The sequence below is a fragment of the Bacillus rossius genome, chromosome 11 (genome assembly GCF_032445375.1).
Source record: "Bacillus rossius redtenbacheri isolate Brsri chromosome 11, Brsri_v3, whole genome shotgun sequence".
In the NCBI taxonomy this organism is placed as follows: Eukaryota; Metazoa; Arthropoda; class Insecta; order Phasmatodea; family Bacillidae; genus Bacillus; species Bacillus rossius.
The window spans coordinates 8,214,790-8,229,515 of NC_086338.1; positions in this window are offsets into that span (position 1 = coordinate 8,214,790).

Consider the following 14,726-nt stretch of genomic DNA (forward strand, 5'->3'; position numbering starts at 1 on the left):
GTCCCGATTAGTCGCCTCGTACGACAAGCACGGGTCGGCTGTGGTGATATTCTAACCCGTACACCACACGGGGACACCTAGAGGAGACCACCCCACTGGCGGAATTTTGTAAAGATCTGAGGATCAAGCGCCAGATAGGAAGCAGGACAGGAGACTAGACACATCTCGTTCTGCACTGCTCCCCTAAGGCTCGACGCGCGATGCTGGACGTGCGCAGAGTGTACCTAGGGTACATCTCCTGCAAGGTCGTTGATTATCTGAATCCCCTAAGATGTTACAACTGCCAGAGGTTTGGTCACCACTTTGCGGCCTGCAAGATGAAGGCGCAGTGCGGTAGATGTGGCACTGAAGGGCACACCACGACTGAGTGCCCCAAGGGTACCCAGGAGAGGTGTGCAAATTGCGTGCAGGCAGGTGCAAAGGAGCACGATCATGCGGCCTCCTCGCGGGACTGCCCTGTCTTGGCCAAGGCGATAACAATGGAGGCCTCTTGCATTGACTATGGTTAGTTGTGCCCAGCTCAATATGCAGAGGTCGTCTGTGGTCACGGCCAAATTGGAGGCATACTGTAGACAGCAAAATCCAGATGTGCTACTACTCCAAGAGCCGTACTCAGTCCACGGTAAGCTCCCTGGAATAAGTGGCCGAAAGGCCTTCCTGGGTGAACATCCTCAGATTGCTGTGGTCGTGCGCAACGACAGGTTGGACATGATGGTGTGTGTAGGGCTCTCCACCCCACACCACATGGTGGTGCAATAAAGAGACGAGTGCCATAACACAGTCTTCGTGGTCTCGTCATATTTTAGGCCATCTGACGAGGTCGGTCAACATCTAGCCCAGTGGGAACGCATCCTCACCGCTCTGCGCGGCCGCTGGGTTGTTCTGTGTGCAGATGTGAATGCGAAGGCTGAACTTTGGCACTCCCCCACTACAAATGAGAAGGGGGTTATAGTCACCCAGTTTCTCCTTGCCCACGAGCTATACGTTCAGAATGATCCAGGGCATTTGCAAACGTATGTCTCCAACGCGCACGGAACTGAATCAACCCTTGATGTGACGCTTAGCACCCGTCACGGACGGGGTAAGATAACGGACTGGGTAGTGTCGCAGGACTCCTCCAGTGACCACAGACAGATCGGGTTCAAACTGACGCTCGGGGAACCTGGCCAAGAGGCGGAGGTGCGTACCGTCCCCAGGACCTCCGGCTATCACTCGTTCGCGAGCGGAATGCCATGAAGCGTATGTGTGAGCCTGCTAGGGAGCGGGCACGGGCGGTGTACAACACCCGAATGCGTCGCTATAAGAACTTGGTGAGGACCACCCGACTAGACTCGTGGCGCCATTTCGTGGAGGATACCGGGAACGCAGAACCCTGGGGACTGGTCTATAAATTAGCGGCTGGTAAACAACGTACAGCTACGCATCTCTGCAGCTTGCGTCAGAGTGAGACAGTGGACCTGGATGTACTCACTAGCTCAGTTGGACTTTTGCAGGAGCTCCTGCCAGATGATGATCCTAGGGAGGATCTCCCTCTGCATGTTCCTGTGAGGGAAACTTGTCGCCTCCCCACAGGTGCAGCTGACACGGCCGACTTTGATATGGATTTATTGAGGGCTGCACTGCGGAGTCAAAAGAACAAGAAGGCCCCAGGAGTCGATGGAATCACAGCCGAGATCCTGAAGCGGGCCAGTACTCAGCTACTTCCGCCCCTGCTTGATCTGGCAAACAAGTACCTAGCTGATGGGCAGTTCCCGGATTGCTGGAAAGTTGGAGAGATTCGGGTCCTGTACAAAGGTGGAGGCAAAGATCAGGGGAAGGCCGGTTCGTATCGGCCGCTGGCGCTCCTTCCGGTACTTGGAAAAGTGCTGGAGAAGTTAATCAGTGGCAGGCTAACCGGCTTCTTGGACATTGTTGAAGGCATTAACGTCCGCCAGTACGGGTTCCGCCAAGGACTGGGTACTGATAACGCTCTCTACGATGTTACATCTTGTGTGGGAGCGTGTCAGAGTAAATACCTGGTAGGTGTGTTCCTCTTTACATCGGGTGCATTTGACTCAGCATGGTGGCCTGGAATTCTGGAGAGGCTTCAGAGTGTACCAAAGTGCCATGTTTGAGAGCATGTAAATTCAGGGAATCTTACGAATGGACGACCTAGAGTCAAGAATAAAAACATTGCTGGTGGCGGCTAGAGAGGAACGACAGCATATCCAGGAGCAGTGTTCTCACAACCATGTATTATCGAAGGGAGAACTGATTGAGCAGCAGGGTATGAAAAAATCCTGATTTTTTTTTAAAAATCCTTTTTTTTTTTTTTAATCGTGTTTTTTTGATTAAAATTTAAAAAATTGTTGTCTGTGTAATATACAGTACATTTTCATGACTGTTTTCATGACTTGACTTTGCTCTACAGTACAATTAACAACAGATTAATTCATTTTGTAAAGACAACTAGCCTAATTTTCTTTCTTTGAAATAACCACATTTTACATTGCATAATGTTTTAAGGAAACATTAATGATGTTACTTTATGAAAATTTTTAGTACAGTAACATAGTTAACATTAATAAAAAAAAAATGTCTTATGGAAAATAACTACATCATTGAAAATATTTTAAATGTAACTTTGTCACTTCTGTCATCCCTTATAGTCCTAAGTTCCAATTGTTCTAAATAAAGTAATTTAAATCAAAACCACAATTTCCTTTTGTTCTTCTCAGAATTGCACACATTCGAGAGTATTCAAAGTAAAACTTCTACATAAAATATTATTTATTAAAAATTGTAAACAAAATTACAAGTTTTGCAGCTTTTTCTGTACCCAGTCAATTTCTTAATGTTGACTGAACCAAACCAGACATACCAAAGAACTGAAAATTTCCTTCCTACAGTTCTAAAATTAGCATTTGACATTGTTGGAAGACAAACCTGTTGCCAAAGAGATATGACACACACAACACAAACACATGAGGTAGAGGAGAGAAGAGAGAAAATGAGATGGCATTTAATGTGTTTCAAAATAACTATAAATACATTGTAGAAGAAATTAAGAACTATTCAATTTTCATTCTATCTTTACAGCAGTCAATTTTTATGTATGTAGGCATGATTACTTGATTTAAACAATACAGTATAGGAAATATTAACGTTCATACTATCATATTATAAATTGATTTTATTCACCGATTTTAAAAAAAATCACATGATTTAATTCATGATTAAAATCACGATTTTAATCATGCTGATTAAAATCAACATACCCTGTTAAGCAGACAGCGCAGCTACATGTTTATTTAGCTACTGCGACTCTGAACAGCCGAGTAGATGTAATAAGCAACATGTATAATATGGCGTACGATTAACTGCAGGCAATGTGCAACAAGCACTAAGTCATTAGTAATGAGTTTTATTGATTTGTTTTATACTACATTTTTAATGTTCAATAACCTTTACAGGAAATGGAAAAGAAGTGTTCGGGTACTGCACATGAGGTGCAACCATTAAACAGGCATTGAGGAGACTGAAAAACAATTTATGATGTATTGGTAAGTATTAAGTATAACGAAGCATTAATTACATAGTGTCGTATGTATAGAGATTTTCAAGTACCGGCCACGCTTTCATTTTAAATGACTGGCTTTTTTTTATCACTCCTACCTGTTATCTGTGAGTAATACGTGATATTGTCATGTCATAGTTCCTCCAAACACTTGATCAGTCCAGGCCGATGAAAACATTAAGTAGAATCAGATATCCCTTCGAGATGATGACTACTATAGTTTTCTGTTTTTATAAATTCATGCAATCCAATTTACGATGGTTTATAAACATACAGTTAACTATTCTTAAATAAAATCTTTAAATATTACACGTGTTTATACGTGTGGAGTCATTTCTAGAAACATTGTGTGAATTTTCATTACTGGCCTGTCGAACCGTGGGTAATCAACAGTACAGGAACTACTTTTTATTAGCTAGGTACAAGGATGAAAATCTCACCTTAACAGTTATTGCTAATAATGCTAACATTTATATTTTCATGGTGTGTCGGAGTCCAACACACAGTATACTTATTTTCAAAATTGTCTTACGTATTGAATTATTTCTTATTTAACTAATGTTGGTTATGTTCGTATGTAAATTGAACCGTAGCCTTTAACTAATGGTCAGAATCTAAATACAGTAGTTCTCCCAGGATTTTCTTATTTTTTTAAGAGACAGGTGAGATTTATTGGTAATAGCAGTGGTATGCCATAAGCATATATATATATTTATTGTGATCATAGTAATAATAACATATTAACATCATTAAATATTTATTAGAAATCAACTCATAATTAAAGAGATGTGGCACTTCATACACTCCCAATTCTCTTTCACAGGTTTTTAGGTTTTCTCACTTAAATAAGTTTCTTTTCAACCATGCTTAACCGAATGAGTTCACATTTATGGTACTAAAATATTAGTTTACTCTGTTTACTCGGTTGCTTGACACACAAAGTAAAATCAGTTATCAAACAATGGACAACAATGTGCCAGTATGGCAAAATTTATGTAAAAAGCACAATTAATTTTTAAAAAAAAAGTGAATTTGTTGTGGACAGTAACCACCACTAAGAAAAAGAGTTTAAGAAGGGGAAGACTGAAAGTTAACATGCAAAATATTTTATTACTGAATAAATGTAAAAATTTCATTTGCCAAACCTTCCCTCATGCATCAAGTTATACAAAATACAGAGCAATCTTGTGTCTTGAGTAATGTGTAAGTGTAATACATATAAGTTCATATAACTATTATAATTTTGATAAAAAGAATTTAAAATATTTTGTACCTTATTGTTTTTCAGAAGGGTACGAGACTACAGTTCATGACGAGGGATGTTAATCTGTTATGGCTGGAATTCAAGAGGAGGAAATTTAGAGTTTAATTATTGCTACCACCTATACCCCGCCTGCAGCCAGGATGTAACGAAGACCACATAAGAAGATGATTATACAAGTTTTCTGTGCTGCAGAGCAGGTAAACTGGATTTAGTCCATTAGTACCTGTATTAAGTATAGAATTAGAACAATACAAATAGTCAATTGTAATTTCTTGTTGACATGAGATAACAAAAATAACATGTCAATTTTTAGATAATAGACAGAAGTATCGTATAGCAATGGGCTTATGAAATAAGGTAACGGAACACTTAATAATAAGAAGGAAATTTTCAAGCTGCCTCCTTTAAAAATAGAAATCTTAAAACATTAGGAAAACAAATCCGGGATACTATTTATAGCTCATGTATATCTTATAACATGAAATTATCAACAAACAAAGTTGAAACTTTTATTTTCATTATTGTAAGAAAATTTAATAAGTAAAAAAGTTATGTATATAATAAAATTACCATTTCAATTTATGTACGTAAATTCTGGCCGATGCGTGCCTGCGTTTTTGCGTCTTGCATAGTGGCCTCTTATGCCTCTCTCTTTCTACACATCACCCCAGACACAGTCCCTTGTTCTAGAACCATTGTGCCATTGCAGCATTCAGCTGGGCATACACTCGTTTTTGCTTAACTCTTTGTGTGTTGTTTTTTGTTTCGGCAAACTGAACGCTGGTTTATTTTTTTTAAGAATTTCTGTTATGGGGGTAATTTATTTGTAATTTTGTCTTTAAGTGAAGGTATGTTTTGTTCTAACCATTTGTATTGTATTTTATTATCACATAATTATTATCCAATTTAAGTGCATCAAGAATCAAAGAAAAGAACTCTGAATAAAATTAATTATTTTAAAGTTTAATTAATTATTATATTTTCGTCAAGGCAGTGTGCTATTCAGTTTTCGGAAATATTCTTTAAATTGTGCATTTGTAACTGTGTTATGCCATCTATGGTTACTTCCTTCTTGGCGACCATCATGTGAAAAACTGTATTAATTTTCTGCTCTTAATTTATCCACCGCATCCATGCGGTAGTTTCAAGTTTGGGTAGCCGCCAATTGGGTGAGTTTTCGCAGATTTCTCTGGAAATCATGCTGGACATTTATTTTTAAATATTTCACCATGTAATTAGTCTTTTGAAATGTTTTTATAGCGGCCCACGAGTCATGGATCAGGAGTGCTTCCCTATGCCGGCCATGCTATGAACAACTTGTAACCCTTGTTTGGAGTAGAGGATGAAGTTTGTTTAAAATATCAAATATAAATGATGGTCTGAAAATGAGTTAGTTTCTATTTTCAAATATTACCCCCAAGTTTACCTAAAAGAAAATATTTCTTATAATTTTGTGAGCTGGTTGTTCAGTCGGCCTACCTTTGTGCCTAACTATTTTTCAACCTTGAGGTAAGACACCATTGAGCCTAAGGTTCAGGGCAACTTCCACTGCGAGCCTTTCTCGGAATGGTCAAACCTAACCAGGCTGGGAAAGGTTGGTAGACCATTATGCAACATCTTCATTCTAATAAAAACATAATATATTATTATACAATATTCAAATTTAAATAAATAATAGAAAAAAACTCTTAACACTAGCAAAACAAGTTGAAAGGATCACAGAAGAAACATGATTATTAAATAATTATAAATTCAGAATAAAATATACTGGCAACCTAACCCAATCTTAGTAACAATATGATTAGTAGTAAAGGCATGTATACTGCAATGCTACAGACTGACCAATATAATTTATTAAATAAAAAATTAATAATATACATCATGAAGTCCAGGGTTCAAACCTAGTGAAGTCAAAAATTAAACATGGCGCCAGGTCCTGTTTCTACGGAGGCTACCAGCAGACTGACCTCCCACCAATTTTATTCCGAATACATACATGAACTTACCCGTATTGTCATGGCGGCCATCTTGGATTCAATCTTTTTATTTTATCGTCTTCTAGAGAGCGCTGCTACCATGTTAGTTTATATTTTAGCCGATAGAGCGCAGAAGTATTTATTTATTGTAAAAATTGGCATACACCTGCCATCTTTGATTTGGCCGCCATCTTAAATTTCTGTAACAGAATATTCTAGTGTCAGCCGGGCTGGGATTAAATGGTATCTAGTGTGAGAGCCCACTAGATAACAAAACTTGTCGAGTTTAACCGAATGCAATGACTTCAACAAAACATCACTAAGTCCGATCAATAGGAATTGTGTAAAACAATGATGTAGACTATTTCTGGTACAAAAGCATTGTCATTTCAATCATTTCTCTTTCTTTGAATTGAATGTTACGATGGATACTGGTACTGGTTCTGTTTGTAAGAAAATTGGTGATCAATTTTCAGTCGGAGAGAAATCAGTCCTTTTTTCGTTAGTTGAGGAGTTTTCCAATATAGTCGAAAACAAGAAAACTGATTTTTCGACCATTGCTACCAAGAAGAAGACGTGGGAGGATATTGCTAAACGTTTAAATTCGTTTGGCGAAATTTCGAAGGTATGTAAAAAAAAGTTTATTTATTAGGTTATTTATTACGCATATTGTATGTGTGTCATGATCTTTTATTACTTGTGCATACTGAAAGTATCGCAATTAAATAGTCAAAGTAACTTACTAGTAGGGTTATGAATGTAGCTAACTTAACCTAACCAATAGTCCTTCAAATTTTATAGTATTTATAAATGTAGAAAACCAACCTTCCACACAGTGGTAAAGTATACTACCTAAGCTATGTCCAAATAATTATTGAGTGTTTTTAATGTTGCTAGTCCAACCAACTGTATATAGTTATTCTATAGGTTTATAGCTAACATAAGCAATCATTCTCAATATTTTATATTAATTTAAATGTACTATTAAATTACTTAAAGTATTGCAAAGCACTCTTTCCTTTTAATTGTGAAATAAATTATTTTGGAATTATTACAATATTGTAAGAAAATGCCTTCCCTATAGATTTGCTGTTTACCTAAAGGACATTAAATTGTATACTGTTTTTACTTAGACATGTTTTAATGTGTTGTAATCATGGTATATTAGGCATAGGTAATTTGTTTACCTATTACTTCAAAAAAGGTCCTATTACTAAGTTTGAATTGTGTAAGTACTCTTAAATTTAAAGTTTAGGAGATTTAAGCATGTATATGGAGAATGGTTGAACCCACCCATTTCTGTTATTACAGTACAACCTGGATATAACATTCCCGTTTGTAACATTTTCCTGCCTATAACACCATAATTTCATGGTCCCGTCATTTCTCCATTTATCACAATGCTTTAATTTCCCACCTGTAAGAATATTAAAATTTCTACATTCCCACCTTTAACGTTCAAATTTGCTTTGATAACTGCCACAATTTTCAGTATCCCTTCCTTCAAAGTCATAATTTAGAGCGAAACCATAGCTAGAAAATACAGCATGCATATACAAACATCAGATGTTTACATTTGTGTAATTCACCATAGACGTGGTACACACGCACTCCACAACTTGCACCGGATCAACTATCAATATGGCGTCCTGTTCGCGCTCGTTAGCCTATGACTTGTTCCGTTATACTTATGATGCACAATTTTGTGCACTGATACATGGTCGGAAACAATACTACTGTATTCTATGGTGCTGGTTTTAGTTCAAAGGTTTAACACCTTGAGATGGTTAAATGTTCTATGGATATATTCACGGCTTTTGTTTGTAGTTAACCTTTACAGTAATTATTTTTTTTTCACTTATTGTTGTCACTGTCATATTTAATTAAAATACGCCATATTGAAATTTTATTCAGTTTATTGTACGGCTATGATGGCCAATAAATATAAGCAAAATTCATATTCTGTAGCTGAAAAAATTCAGTTTATTAACCAAGTGGACAGGAACCCCAACAAAACGTGTGTTGCGATTGCAAAAGAGTTGAATATTTCTGTTTCGACTCAGAACAGTATCGTACAAAACTTTTTTCTTTAGCATATTATTAGGTATTATCTATAAATAAAATTAACCAATTTTCCACTCTATTGCTGTACTTAGTGTATTACTCCTGTACTTTGTGTTGTTTTACCTATACTCTTTAATTTAATCAATCCACGCGTAATTTATACAAAGTGAAAATGTAATTTTATGATTTCCTGTTTTTAACATTTTCCTGCTTATAACATTTTTTTAAGTTGGTTGTTAGTATACTGTGTGTGGATCTACTAGTGACTAAATAATGCTACTTTGTTTACTTTTTATATGGTGGGATTTACTTCTTCATTCCACTGATTACTATTATGTTGTTTTTCAGCGATCAGGTCCTCAACTCAAAAAATGTTGGGAGAATGAAAAGGCCAAACGGAAGCGCATTTTGGCTGCTAACACCAGGCAGCGTATGACCACCGGGGGAGGTCCTATCATTAAGACACCCCAACTGACCCAGAATTGGAGGTGGCACTAGCTGGTGTACAACATTTTTTGCATAACACTGGAAACTATGACATGGTCATCTCAGCTTCAAATGACGACTATTTTGCCAACAGCATTCCGGAGCCAGATGTGGGCACATGTGAAGTTGTCGTAGAAATGCCTGCAGCATCCTGTTCGTCGCCAGCATGTGTAAGACGCAAGCGTGCCCCATCAACTGTTCCTTCCTTCGGTCGTGATGGTGCAATTAACCGTGAGCTTCAGCGCCGCCTTGCCAGAGTCGAAGCCGCTGAACAGGGTGATGTGAGGATACAAAACCTTCTAGAGCTTCACCTCAGGCTGCAAGTGAGGGCAGCCAGAAAGGCTGCTGCTCGTGAAGATGAACTGCACGAGTTGAATTTGCAACAACTTCGTAGAGCTGAAGTTAGGGCAGAAGAACTTATTCAGAGAATGCAAAAACTGAAAACTGATATTGATATAGTTCTTTAAATGTAGTTAAAGTATAATATCAATTTTAGTTTTTTTGGCATGGTTTCATAGGCCTCTTGGGGAAACTCTCCATGTAAATAAAAGAGTTAACGCATTGGGCACTGTACCTCTTGAGACTTGTCGCAAAGGTGATGTGGAAACCAGTGCAAAGCCCAGAAGAAAATGAGTTTTAGTGGATCCTGGAGAAAAATTGTAATTTTTTTTATGTTTAAGCTACTAATTAATATCTTTATGTTAAAGTAAACGTGTGTAAGGCACTTAAAAATTTAGTAATTGTGTTAATGCTAATACGTATTAAAACAGGATTGCATAAGCATGGAACAGTCTTATGTCATTGTTGTTTTAAATGTCTTTTGTTTAAATGTCTAGTTCTTTATTAACTGCATAGATTCGTTAATAGTAAGGGGTGATACAGTGCCATTTCATTGTACATGAATGTAATATATGTATTGAAGTAACAATTCCAACTATTCATCCCATAGGATAAATACTTCTGTTTTTCATGCATCTCACCAAAACTCTTAAATTGATCTCTTTCCATTAGCTTAGTCATGGCCTCAGCTAGTCATTTAATATTTCTGTAATTGTGCTTCAACATACAATGAGAAATGACGAGTATCAGCCGTAGAAATGCGCAGGGCGTTTCCCCCATTTATTTCGCCAATTTGCTGCACACTCGGTACAAAGATATTGCAGAAATAGATAGGCTGCGATGTGAGAAAAACAGCATTTTTGGCGAATTAGCAGAAACGTTTCTCAGAAATAATTGCAAAAAGAATAGGCTGTTATTTATGCCAAAATGGTGCCAAAATGTTGGTAATGTCAGTACATATTTCAAAGATCTTTGTAAGTCAGATGTTTTACCTATGTTAAATAACACTTATAAAATGGCAAGTTCTATTGTGAAACACGCGACGTGTGTCTCGGAAGTGAATGAAGCTAATACTTCCGTAAATTCTTTGTGGGAATTGGTGTAGCAATATGGTGTTTTTAACAACAAAATAGATTAAGACTGTATGAGGGTTGGAAAAGAAACAAATACAACATTTGTGAACTAGTCGAGAAAATTTTTACCAACTCTATTGTTATGTCCAATGTAGATAGTCACCATTTGCCAGACTATGTACCTTTACCTGAAAATCTTGAAAACCCAGCCCAAAAAAACTTGCACATTTCTTCAACAGCTGTGCAAGATGGTACATCTAATTGCAGGAACAGGAGATAGCAATGCAAATTTGGCGGATATAGGAAGTTTAGAATTCTATAACATGGTATGTTTCTCATCCAATGATAAGTTGGATCATTTGCCATGCACTCCAGAGAAAAATGTTAAATTGTGCGGTAATGAACATTGCAAAGTTATAAATAATAATTAATATTTCCTAGATGGTTCATTGCCAGTTAGTGTAGATAACTCAGTAGTCAGTGACAAGTTGGATAAATTGCACAACAATTTCCCAGATTCAATACCGATTTACATAGAGCAATCCGTGCAGTGTGATATTTCAGATTTTTCAGATATTGTTCCTGATGAAAATTGTAACATAGAACAAAGGTGTCATACCCCTGACCTTAAAAAACCAGAGCATACCACTGCACTTGAAAATTGTGTAAACGGTGTCCCAAACATATTACAAAATACTGATATTGTTGGGAAGCCTGTTTATCGGACAAAAACCTTAGATTTATATCCTGTTGCTTATGGTAGTTGTACTATTGTCAATTCAGAGTTGCCTACTCTTTCCTCAAATGCTCGCCTATCACGTTTTGATAAAGATAAAATACACTGTTCTTTAAAAGCTGTCCTGATGGAAAAGTTAAATATAATTTGTGTGTATAAGTTTTGTTGCTTCCAAATTCATGCAAAAGGAAATGCAGTTGACTATGCATCTTGTAAAGATAAAAATTGTAATAATATGTATAGCATTGACATGTCGAATCCAACTCCAGGTACTTACGTTATACATGTTAGGGCTAGGAATGTGCAGGGAGACAACCATGATAGGAAGACGTGGGATGTAAGAGGTTGGCAACATCAGCAACTGAAAGAAAAAACTGAAAGAGAAGAGACCAACCACATATCGCTATGAGACTATAGACAGTATGGATGAACATATACTTAATTTGGGAAACATGCAAGATGTGAAAAGCATGAGTGTAGTAAAGAAAGTAAGGTGTGAGGCCCTTGCAGAAGATGACTTAGATAAGGATGATGTTAAGGATTTGTTAGAACAGTTTTGGCAGGGTGAAAATGATGGATCAAAATATTTGCAGGAAATTTCTTTACCTTCGGGAGTTTTAATGTTTTCGAAAGATAAGATTGATGTAATTAAAAAGTACAAGAATAATATTTTAGTTTTGTTTCTCGATACCACTGGATCCGTAGTACGAAGGCCCACAACTTTCAAATCTACAATTTATAATTATGCCGGAGTAGTTAATATTTCAGGTACAGTTTTACCCCTTTTAGAATTTATTTCTGCTCAGCACTCTGTAGCAGCCATATCAAATTATTTAATAAAATTTAAGCGTTGCATCAAAAAGGGGTAGGTTCATGGCCTGTGTTCAATAAGGTTGTTGTAGATTATAGTTTTGCGTTAATGAAGGCCATAATGTTAGGTTGGAATGAAATTACGCTTGCCAGGTATCTGAAAGTAACGCATAACCTTTGCCAAAAAAATGACGATTCTGCTTTGCATTCTCTCGTGACTGTTCATATTTGCTGCAGTCATTTTGTCCATTTAATAGCAAGACGATTGAAAAAAAACAATATACCTAAGAAAGTTAGGCCATTCATATTGCAAGTTACATGCATGCTCATAGTTGCAAGAAGTCTGGATGAGCAAAAAGTAATTTTTTCATTATTGCTCATTGTACTTACGAACCATACAGTTACGAAAAATGTCGTAAGTAGTCTTGAAGCACTGTCTAACATTTCAAAAAAGGAAAAAGTCCAAAACATTCTGGCAGAATTCCTAAAACCATATCATTAAATGTGATCGTTAAAAATGATATAGAATTATTTTTTTCAGAAAATTTACATAAAAATAGTATATTTCTTAAAGAAATTTATAACATTTTGGAAAAAAAATTCGCATGCAGCAGAAAGTGCAAGTAAAAAATATTTATTTCATGCCTTCCTTTGGAAAAGAACTAGTGATCGGTACATGCACATGTCACCCTTATGGTCTCAAATTCTGCCCAACTGTTCGCAACGGTATAGTAATTCCAATGTTGAAAACTGGTTCTTTCAAACGAAATGTAATATCCTAAATGGACTCACACATTTAAAAGTAGATCGTTTTGTTAGACATGTGTGCCCATGTTAAAGTAATTTGCAAAATGTTGAGGAATGATATACCACGAATATTTTCTAGGAAAATGAAAGCACACACACAAACAACACAAACAATTTCAGGCTGTAGCGAAGTTAGAGATTCAGACCCAGATGATCTGGACAGTATCATTGTTGAACAAGTTTGGCAAATAACGTGTAAGAAACCAAGGACGTATTTTGAACCAATGTGTGTCGCAGACAGTAAAATGACGGTGGTTCCAAGTGTACCCACAATTTTAAAAGACAATAATAAGGGGTCTGTCGAAGCATGGCATTATACAGATTTAATGCAAACATGTATTGGATTGTACGGTGAAGATGTATTTGCGGAAGAGGATTTTAAGACATTGTTTGGAAGTACGTGGTTGACAGGTGCCGCTACTGATGATTTTGTTGCCTTACTACTACAGAATTTAAGTGATTTGAATGTAAAAAATTTCCATTACATGTTAGCTGAATCAATTATACAGGATTCTGATGTAGTCACTGACCTATGCTTCTATTGTGGAACCAAAGGAAACAGAAAACAAACACGATGGATAATGTGTCAGGTTTGTTGTAGGTGGGTTCACTACGAGCAATGTTTTAAAAATGATAAAATAAATTTTGAAGATATATCTAGGCCAGAATATACATTTATATGCATAATATGTAATGTGAGTAACCCATAGGGTCATGTTTATTTTTTCCAAGTGTAATGTTAAATTCGACAGGGCTGCGTGAAAGGGTAAGTGCGACAAAATCATACTCCAATGCGTAGGGAGGCGTGTCGTATGTTACCTTTAAAAGAATATTTTATTTTCATTCTTGTTTATTTTTGCATAGTTACAAAATATTAAATTGATTACAGATTTGTTTAGAGTACTTTATAATCTGCTTTTTTAAAAGCTTTATGTTAGTAGTAGTGACTGGATATTGTTTTATCTTTTTTTTTAAAGAGATAATTTTCACAAAAGCAAACGGTCCTGTATTTTGAAAACAATTAAAATGTCTGTTTCAAGATTCAGTATTGTTTGCTTTACAGTGACATGGTAATAGGCCTCTTGGGGAACTCGCCATGTAAAATGTTGTGTTCTCTACCTCCTGATGTATACCACCTGTGGTAAACTTCTAAGGGGACTTGGAAACTGGCACAGGTAGCAGGGGCCTTTTGGTTTTGTTCCTGTGACTAACTGCACTTGCATCTGAAAGTTCTCCCTCAGAAGTGAAGTGTTTGTATAAATCAAAACCTAATTATTCTGAATATATAAAGAAAAATAATTAAATGTTGCTGGTCAGCAGAAAAAGATTATTTAATATAATATGAATTTTATAGTAATTGTTACTTTATAAAATAGTTTTGCAAAATAAAACAATTCATGGAAAGAGTTTGAAGCTTCATTTATTCCATTTGTTACATAATGAAAAATTACCAATGACATCTACACCTGGGCCCATGCTGTCCCGAAATCATATAGATTAAATAAATAAATGGAGGTAAATAGAAGAGACATACTATAGAATATTGTCACAGGTATTATTTTTGTATTGCAAAAATAGGTTGTTTTTTTTGTACAAAATTTTATCTTGCGACATC